This window comes from Hevea brasiliensis, chromosome 7 (genome assembly GCF_030052815.1).
Source record: "Hevea brasiliensis isolate MT/VB/25A 57/8 chromosome 7, ASM3005281v1, whole genome shotgun sequence".
Taxonomy (NCBI): domain Eukaryota; kingdom Viridiplantae; phylum Streptophyta; class Magnoliopsida; order Malpighiales; family Euphorbiaceae; genus Hevea; species Hevea brasiliensis.
In genome coordinates, this window is record NC_079499.1 from 25,511,563 (window position 1) to 25,522,370 (window position 10,808).

Genomic DNA, 10,808 nt, shown 5'->3' on the forward strand with positions numbered 1-10,808 from the left:
TAAAGTGTGCATGTAACATCCTCACTTTAGCTAGTCAAATCTGATCTCTTATTAGGTGACGATGTTGGTCGGACAGCTAGAACGTCCGGAAAAATATTTAAACTAAAGTCAGGAACTATAATTAACTCAAATATTAATAAGAAAAATTTAGGAAAAATTTTTGAAATAAAATACAACCAAGTTAAACGAGCCGGTGCCCAAGCGATGGGTAACCAGAGGGAAGTTGTGGTTCTCGCAACGAGGAGCCCTAGACCGGGGGAAAATTCATAAAATAATTTTTGGGACTTCAGAGAAGGGTCATTGAGGTTCCTATGGCATTAGAATGCCAAGAAAATATTTAGAAAAATTTTTCAATCGGTACAGACAATTTTGACCCGTTAAGCCAAACGGAGGGCATTTTGGTCATTTCGCCTTCAGAGACGATTTTTGGCCGACTTGTCCAGTTGAGTAAATAATTATTATGACATAAAATATGAATTAATGTTGATGAAAAATTAATTTTAAGTTAGTAGAAAAGAAAAGAAAAGAAAATAAAGAAAATTAAAGATAATGACATCACATGATGTCACTCACTTACTCCCAACCAATCACAAGTCAACAAGCATTCTTAAAACACTTAAAAGAGTCAAAAATAGACAAAAAATTTCTGGTCTCCTTATTCATCTTCAACCAGCCAAAAATCCATTCCTCTTCCTCCATAGCTTTTAATTTTTTTTTTATACCTTCCAATCTTTGATTTCTTACCCTAAAACCCTTAGGTCTCTTCATTAAAACTTGTCCACTCATCTTGGGAAAGTGATTGGCAGCCTAGAAAAGGAAAGAAAGTGAAGAATTTGAGCTCTTGAAAAGCTCTCAAGTGGGGTTAGTGCTTATTTATATAAGTATTTCTTTTATTTCATGTTAGGAACTTGAAATTGTTATGAAATGGTAGATTAAATGAACTAAACTCATGTATATGTACTCTATGAATTTCGGCTGCCCTAAGGAAGGAATAGGATTGAATGTTTTTGATGGACTTGGAGTGAACTAGAAATCATGTTTAAAGTATATAAACATAAGGATATTGATTTAGTTAGTTAACTAGGGTAGTTTATACAAAACCATGAATTTGAGCTAGGGTTTGGGAGTGAAAATTTGACTTTGCTTATGAAATTGTTAAAGAACATTCTAATGGTCAATTAGTGACCATTTGAGGTAAGTTGACCATAATTAGGAGTGAACTATTGCATGGCAAAGTGAAATGGGCAGGCTGCCTAGTGACAGCAGCAGGGAGGCTGTGAGTCCAGCCTGTTTGGACTGCCATATCTTGGGCTGTGTAGGTTCAATTGGTGTTTGGCCAATTGGACATGAAACTAGACTTATAATGGCACATTTTTGCTGAAGAAACCATGCCAAAAAGACCAAAGCAAGAGGACCAAAAGTTGGCCCCAATCCGGGTACCCTGCAAGCCAATTCTGCAGAATGATCAAATGAACAGTTAACTCACTGTAGATATGGTCAATTGACCTGATATTTTTATAGCAACAAGATAAGACATAGAAAAACAACTTTCATGAAGAAACCTATCCCAAATTATGGCCAGAACCCATCCAACAAGGCAGTGGCAGTCACTGTTCATGGTACTGTAGATTTGGTAAACTCTGCAGAATTGAAATCCGGCCAGCTGTGGTTTTTGGACCATATCTAGAGGTAAAAAACTCCAAATGGAGTGATTCGAAAAAAGAAATTCAACTAGACAAAAAAAGGAACAACTTTCATGTTTACCATTTCCTCCAATTCTTAATGTAACAGTCCCTAATGGAACAGTGAAGTTAGGGCAAAAAAATCTGAAATTTCTGCCCCCTTAGTGCTAGGCTTGGAAATGGATTTGGAGATTAATTCCAACAAATTTTGAATGCAAAATGTGGTATCTTTGAGAACTTAGGTTCAATAAATTTATTATGTATTAAAAAGTCAACATTTTGGTTGACTAGTAAGGTGAATAGTAATCAAAATAATTAGCAAACTAATATGAAGACCTAGAACCAATTCTAAGCTTAAATGCTTAGAATTGTATGACAAATGTGGACTATGCATCCTAGTCAAAATTGTTAAAAAAGAAATTAAGGCCATAAATTTGAAATCTATGAAATATTAATGGATTACTTGAAACATGAAAAATAAGTCACCTAATTGATGTGAATAGATAGTTAGGGCTTATATGCCCATCACAAATGGAATTCATGAAATATTAGTAACTCAACTTGAATTATAAAATTTGTAATTACATAAGTAGATTCTTGAATGTATAAATGAGAAAGAAAAAAAAATGTTTTGAATACAATGGTACATGTAAACCATTGTTTAGAATTGTGATCAATATGAATAACATAATGAATGAATAAATGAACCATATTAATGTATGAATGAGACATTAGTTCTCATTATTGTAGAGAGGAGAAGTATTTTGAGTACAATGGTATAAAAGGATAATTGATGTGAATTGTGATCATATAAATCATCAAATGAATATATGAATTATAATTGAAATTTATAATGAAATAATGAAGTCATAAAACACAATATATTAATATTTAATAATATTATGTGCCCTTGTATTGCCTAGATATGTGTTTCAGATTGGATAGTTTGGCATGCCAATAGGGTATTGTTTTAGCAGTACTGCGAAAGGCTTTATGCCTGTATTCATGGCTTTGTGCCCGTATTCATGGCTATACGTCCGCATTCATGGCTTTATGCCAACATTCATGGCTTTTATGCCCCACTATGTGTTATCATGGCTTTTTAGCCATACTGACTGCATACGTGGTTGACGTTCTGCGTCCCATAGTATGACAGCCCGAGGCACCGCGGTGTCCAGTGCCAACGACCCGTTATCCAGTTTAGTCAGCCTGTCATAGGTTACTTGGGCAGTGAAATTTATTGAAATAAGTTAAGAATATTAGCAATTAAAAATATTAGATATTAAATAAAAGAAATGAGTAAGATGACCTAAAATAAATTAGAATAGTTATTTATTAAAAAGAATCGAAATGAACTGGACCGATATCAAAATTTACTTATTATGAAATAATCTGAGACAACCTAGAAAGTATTGAGAAAATGTTAAAAATTATAACACACATAAATATTGAAAATGTGACTTACATGATAATATAAGCATATATTTATTATTTTTAGATCATTTTTCTTTATACATTATTATTGTACATTGGCGAAACAAACACTTTCAAAAAAGACTAAATTAGGATAAACCGTATTAAATTTTAGAAACCGCATGTGAAGTATAAATAAACCTTAATTATTTGAATTATGTTTTGTTTCTATCTTTATTTATATATTATTTCCTTATTATATTATTGCACCACTAAGCAGCAATGCTTAGCGCGATGGAATTGTTTCCTCGCGCAGGTACTAAAGTTAAAGCCTAGCGAATACTAAATAGAGATTTTGGAGTTTTGATCTGCAGAGCGTTCAAGGTTATCACCTCCTCAGCAATGCATGTAGATAGGGCCCATATAGATCATATTTTGTATTTTGTATAAAATGCTAGATATTGCATTATAATGTAGATTAGGAATAGGTAATTAATATAAATGTGATGTAAATTAATAAATTAGCTCTTTCATATGTAATTAGTTTATACATTATGTAAATTATGAAATTTTGTAATTATTTTGTAAATTATGTAAATTAAGGAAATTTGAAAATTTTGCTCATTGAATTTGAGAATGTTTACATATGAATTGAGTATGAATGGAAATGTATGGAATTGATTATGAAATTGAAATGTATGGATGAGATTTGAAATATGAGAAAATTATGAGAATGATTGATGAGATAATTATGATTAGCATGGATAAGACTTTATTTTGGAAATATTATTGAATTTCAAACAGGTGAATATTGAAATACGCCAAACGATAATAAAATAGGGGAAACTCCGCTGGTTTCTCTGTCGAAAAATAATTGATATTAAATTAAATGAATTCAAAATTATTTAAATAAAAATAAAGTAAGATAAGTTAGGGTGCTCCGGCACCGATCGTAGCATGCCTTGCTCGGCTATACTGTAGTCGGGTGAGCGGTGTTACAGTGCAGAAGAGCTGAAGTTTGAGTATTCTGTATAACTTCTGCAAGGGGATGCCTATGAATGGTGGAAGACCATCCCCCACAGCCTGGCAGAGCCACCAGTCCTCACCTGGGCAGATTTTCTGAGGGAATTAAGGTAGGATTGGGTCCCCAACACTTATATAGACATGAAGCTGCAAGAATTCCTGAATTTGAAGCAAGGGGATAGGACCATAGCAAAGTATGAGAGAGACTTCTCTCGGTTGAGCCACTATGCTGGATGCTTAGTTTCCACCCCTAGATATCAGTGTAAGCGGTTTGAAGCCGAGTTAAGGCCTAATCTGAGAATGCAAGTTATGGGGTTCTGACATCAGAATTTCTCTGAGTTGATCTCACAGGTTTTGGACTTAGAAAGAATTAAAAAGGAAGGATCAGTTAAGAAGGGTACACAAGAGAGAGAGAAGACTAAAAAAGCCACTGATCAAGCACCTGAAAGTGGTTCTGGGAAGAGAAAGAATTTTGGGGGATCCAGTTCCCGTAAATCTGGTAGAGGCAAATTTTCTGGCTAGAGATCACCCCAATCTAGTCAGCAGACTCAGCAGACATAGCAGGCACCCAGAGGGGCATTATCAGTCCATCAATGTGAGACTTGTGGTAGAACACATGGTGGGACATGCTTCAAAGTTACAGGCGCATGTTTTAATTATAGAGGGACCAGACATTTTGCAAAAGATTGTACCAGTCCACGCCGTTCTGGGCCATTTGCCACATCAGAGGTATCAGCCCAAGCCTCTACACCGAGGGGTTCATAGTCAGCTAGCAGAGGTAGAGGCAGAGGTAGGGGTAGTACCCTCAGAAGTCAAAGCATATTAAATCAGCCTGAGCAAGCTCCAGCTAGAGTGTATACAATGAGACAGCAAGAAGAGACTGAGACTTCAGACATAGTTGCTGGTACCTTCTTCACCTTTAATGAAGATGTACTTGTGTTATTTGATCCGGGTTCTACTCACTCTTATGTGAGTGCTAGCATCGTTGATTGTCTTGATGTTTCATGTGTGAAAATGGATTTTGAGGTGCTAGTAATGAGTCCACTTGGACAAGAGGTCAGGGTAAATAGAATGTATAGAGATTGTCCTTTGGTGATCCAATGACATACTTTTCTGTCTGATATGATTGTAATGCCCTTCAGAGATTATGACATCATTATGAGCATGGATTGGTTAGCCAGGCATCATGCCATGATTGACTATAGACTAAAGACAGTCACTTTTGGTCTCCCTCAGTACGGTGATGTGGTAATATATGGGAAAAGGCAGCTATTGCCATCAAACGTTATTTCGGCTATACTGGCCAGAAAAATGATCAGAAAGAGGTGTGAAGCATACTTGGTAGATGTGATAGACACCCAAGTGGGGAGTCCAGCATTGAGGGACATCCCTACAGTATGTGACTTTCCGAATGTGTTCCCTGATGAGTTGCCAGGACTACCTTTAGAAAGAGAGGTGCAATTTGAGATTGATGTTATGCCTGGTGTGGATCCAATATTCATAACACCATATAGAATGGCACCAGCAGAATTGAAAGAGTTGAAGGTGCAGTTGCAAGAACTACTTGACAAGGGCTTCATCCGCCCTAGTGTGTCACCTTGGGGAGCACCAGTGTTGTTTGTTAAGAAGAAAGATGGCACTCTCTACTTGTATATTGATTACCGGCAATTGAATAGGGTGACAATAAAGAATAGATATCCATTGCCCCACATTGATGACTTGTTTGATCATATAAAGGGTGCAGCTGTGTTCTCCAAAATTGACCTGAGATCGGGTTATTATCAGCTGAAGGTGCAAGAGCAGAGTATCCCTAAAACTACTTTTAGAACCCGATATGGCCATTATGAGTTCCTGGTTATGCCATTCGGGTTAACCAATGCTCCAGCTGCATTTATGGATTTAATGAACACTATCTTCAGACCATACTCAAATCAATTTGTAGTGGTGTTTATTGATGACATCTTGGTGTATTCGAGGAGTGTAGAGAAACATGATAGACATTTGTTAATTGTACTACAGACTTTGAGGGAGAAACAGCTATACGCCAAATTATCGAAATGTGAATTTTAGCTGAAAGAAATTTCTTTCTTGGGGCACATAGTATCGGCAGAAGGCATTAAGGTAGATCCTAGTAAAATTGAAGCTATCCTTAATTGGAAGCCAGTGGATTAGAGTTCCAGCAGTAATATTGGTAAGAGGAAGAACTTTGGGGGATAAAGTAGAAAAAAATCTAGTAGGAGAAGATTTTCGAGACAGAGACCACCTCGATCTAGTCACCATCCATGTGAGACATGTGGTAAGAACCACAGAGGGGTATGTTACAAAGCCACTAGAGCCTGCTTTAATTATGGTGGTACAAGGCATTTTGTGAAGGATTGTACTAGTCCTTACAGATCTGGGCCACCTACCACCACTGAAGGGTCAGTCCAAGTTTCTGCTATAAGAGGTTCACAGCCAGTTAGTTGAGGCAGAGGCAGATGTAGGGGTAGTACCACAGGTAGTCAAGGTACAGTTAATCAATCAGAGCAAGGTAGTGCTCCAGCCAGAGTATACACTATGCGGCAGAGAGAAGAGGCAGAGACATCTGATATTATAGCTGGTACATTTTCTATCTTTGAATAAGATGTGTATGTGCTATTTGATCTCGGGTTTACTCACTCTTATGTTAGTGCCAGCATTACTTATTTTACTGCTGTTCCTTATGTTAAAATGGATTTTAAGGTGCTAGTAACTAGTCCGTTAGGACAGGAGGTTAGGGTAAACAAAATGTATAAGGATTGTCCTTTGGTGATCCAAGGACATACTTTCCTATCTGATTTGAATGAAATGCCCTTCAGAGATTATGACATCATCTTGGGCATGGATTGGTTAGCTAGGTATCATGCCATGATTGATTGTAGACTAAAGACAGTCACTTTTGGTCTCCCTCAGTATGGTGATGTGGTAATACATGGGGAGAGGCGGTTATTGCCATCAAATCTCATTTCAACTGCATTGGCTAAAAAAATGATTTGAAAGAGGTGTGAAACATATTTGGCTCACGTGATAGACACCCAAGTAGGGAGCCCAGCATTGAGGGACATTACTACTGTATGTGACTTTCTAGATGTGTTCCCTGAAGAATTGCCAAGATTACCTTTGTAAAGAGAGGTGCAGTTTGAAATAGAGGTTATGCCTGGTATGTAACCAATTTCCATTACTCCGTATAGAATGGCACCTACTGAGTTGAAGGAACTGAAGGTACAGTTATAAGAATTACTTGATAAAGGCTTCATCCGTCCCAATGTATTACCTTGGGGAGCACCAGTACTATTTGTTAAGAAGAAAGATGGTACTCTCCACCTGTGTATCGACTATAGACAGTTGAATAAGATGACCATAAAGAATATATATCCACTACCTCGCATAGATGACTTATTTGATCAGTTAAAGGGTGCAGCTGTGTTCTCTAAAATTAATTTGAGATCGGGTTATTATCAGTTGAGGGTGTAAGAGCAGAGTGTTTTAAAAACTACTTTTAAAACTCGATATGGCCATTATGAGTTTCTGGTTATGCCATTTGGGTTAACCAATGCTCTAGCTATTTTTATGGACCTGATGAACACTATCTTCAGGCCATATTTAGATCAGTTTATTGTGGTATTCATCGATTTCATCTTAGTGTATTCGAAGAGTGTAGAGGAGCATGATAAGCACTTGAGGATTGTGCTACAGAACCTAAGGGAGAAACAGTTGTATGCTAAGCTATCGAAGTGTGAATTTTGGCTGAAGGAAATTTCTTTCTTGGGGCACATTGTATCAGCTGAAGGCATTAAGGTAGATCCCAGCAAGGTAGAAGCTATCCTTAACTAGAAGTCACCCAGAAATGTTACAGAAGTTCGTAGTTTTTTGTGTTTAGCTGGTTACTACCACCGCTTTGTAAAGGGGTTTTTTATGTTAGCTGATACACTTGAATTGTATAGATGTTTTTAAGCACATTTGTATACTATATCATAGCATTTAGGCAAGTATTTTTATGCATAGTAGTTGATTTCATTAGTTTTTGTAATTTTTATTGTCAAGCCCTTAATTCCATATTTTCTGCATCATTTCAGGTGTTTGGGTAAAGCCCCACAGCTTAGGAGTGCAAAAGGAAGCTTGGAGAGGTCAAGAGACTGAGTATTGCTGCTGATACAAAGTACAAGCGTCATGTAAGCCAAGCCCCAGACCTGTGTAACCTTCTACCAGAAGAAAGCCAGATAGCCAATGGAGAAACAAAAGTACACAGGTCGTGTAATTAGACCCTTGTAATCTGCAGGGACCTGTGTAAGTCTCTGCCGAGCGCAAGCTTGAAGAACCTTATGGGAACAATAGTACACGGCCCGTGTAATCAGGCTCGTGTAGTTGGCGCAGACTTGTGTAACTCTCTGTGCCAATGCAAGACTCCGCAGTTCCACTCCAGCAAGTTACACGGCCCTGGGCAGTGTAGTGACACACGGGTCGTGTACTATGCGGTAGCCATTTTTATAACTCAAATTCCCTCTCTTGTTTTCTGATTCAAATGAGACTCCTAAAGCCTTTTGGACTCAAAATGACCTAACCCTAGAGCAACCATTATAAATAGAAGAGAAAACATCAGAAAAGGGGGCTCTCTCTCTCTTTTATCTTGCGACAGCACTTTTAGGAGTTTTAGAGAAACTCACATTCTGCACTCTCTCCAGCCGTCTTGAGGAGAAGAATATCAGTATCAAGGGGAGTTCTCCAGCTGAAGTCCCATAAGATCAAAGCTGCAAACTCTCTTCGGTTCCTTTATTCCATCTCCTTAAACGGATTTTTTATTGTTTTATTTCTTCTATATGCTTTTTTTTTTTTATTATCTTTACCTTTTTGTCATGATGTTTGCTGAACTCATGAGTGAGTAGTTTTCTTATTCTAGATTTGGGAGAGTAATGCTTGTAATAATTGTTATGGATAAACATTAAATTTTATTTATTGGATTTGAGATTTGTCCCTTGATTTAATTTCTTGTGATCTTAATGCATGCTATTTGTTGGTACCCACTTTGTATTGATTGTAGATATTAATTGAAGAACTAAAAGGTGAAGATTAATATTAGAAAATCAAAATCTTGAACCTAGAAATTCTGACCTAGACATAGGCTGATACCTTTGTGGAACCTCAAAATTAGTCAAAGACCTTAAGGGATTTTAATTAATCTGATCGCCATGAAAGTAGAGTTTAAGTTAATTAAAAAGAGAGGACTTAGGATAGCTTAGGACTAATTTCCCACATGGTAAACGATTCTCAAAACTAGTAAATAAACAAGATAACATCCATAGCAAGATTCAAATGTGAAATCTTAATTCCAGAATTATTTTAAATAAATCATTTCGTTTCAAGTTTATTATTCTAGTGTTTAAGGTTAACGAACTTCATTCCCTAAGCATTCAATAGCCTAGACAGTCAAAATTACTGTGTAGATTGGTACTTGCTAATCAAATTCCTCGTGGGAACGATACTCTACTCATCACTTTATTACTTGTTAGCGATCTGTGCACTTGTGGGGTTGTAAAACCAGCGAAATAAGTTTTTGGCGCCGTTGCCGGGGGAATTTTTTTTGGTTTTAGTAATATCAAGTGATAGGCAATTTAGCTGATTTAGACAATTATATTTATTATCTAATTTTATTTTACTGATTGTATTTCTCTTCTTTTCTCTCAGGTGCCCGATCTGGTATATGACTAGAACAAAGCCAGAAGAAGAAATTTTGGACTGTGATCCAGAGATAGACAGAACTCTGAGAGCCATCAAGAGGGAAAGGAAACATCAAGAGCACGGTCAAGGAGATCCTGAAATTCCAACCATGGCCAATAATAAAGACAGACCAAGACTCTTGAGAGATTATGGAGCTCCATCTATCCAAGGATTTCAGGCTAGTGTCACTAGACCCACAGTGGAAGCCAACAACTTTGAATTAAAACCAGCATGGCTCTAAATGATTTAACAAACCTAGTTTACAGGTTCACCAACAGAAGACCCGTACTATCACCTCTAGTGCTTTCTTGCCCTATTTGACACATTCAAGATGAATGGAGTGTCTGATCAAGCAATAAGACTCAGAGCATTCCCATTCTCCCTTCGGGACAGAGCAAGGAAGTGTTTACTTTCTCAACCGACTAGAACGTTCACCACTTAGGAAAACCTCTCTCAAGCTTTTCTTGTAAGGTATTTTCCACCTGCAAAGACTGTAAAACTGAGGCTTGAGCTCAACACCTTCAGACAAAAGGAAGGAGAATTACTCTATGATGCATGGAAAAGATATAAAGACTTGCAGAGGGAATGTCCACACCATGGCATAGAAGATTGGCTATTAGTGCAAAATTTTTATAATGGATTACTAGCCTTTACAAGGAGCACAGTTAATTTAGCTGCAGAGGGTGATCTAATGGAGAAAACAGTGAAACAAGCACTTGAACTTCTAGAAAGGGTTGCATACCATAATTATGAGTGCTCAAATGAAAGAAGAAATGCAAGGAGAACTATAGGGGTCCTGGAAGTAGACACCCTAAGCATGATAAATGCTCAATTTGATCAGCTCATAATGAGACTCGAAAGAATGCAAGCCAACGTAGTTGGTAGAAACAGTCAACATGAGGACAGCTATGGAGAAGGATACATGAGTTCAGAATACAACAATTTCAATGAACCCTC

At 37.2% G+C, this 10,808-nt stretch overlaps 1 non-coding gene across 1 annotated transcript; it reads right to left on the bottom strand.

Moving 5' to 3' along the window:
- Nucleotides 1-10,347: 10,347 nt before the first annotated feature.
- Nucleotides 10,348-10,454, bottom strand: LOC131181786 (small nucleolar RNA R71). The gene has a single exon (XR_009150263.1). It is a non-coding gene; the product is annotated as a small nucleolar RNA R71 (small nucleolar RNA).
- Nucleotides 10,455-10,808: the final 354 nt, after the last annotated feature.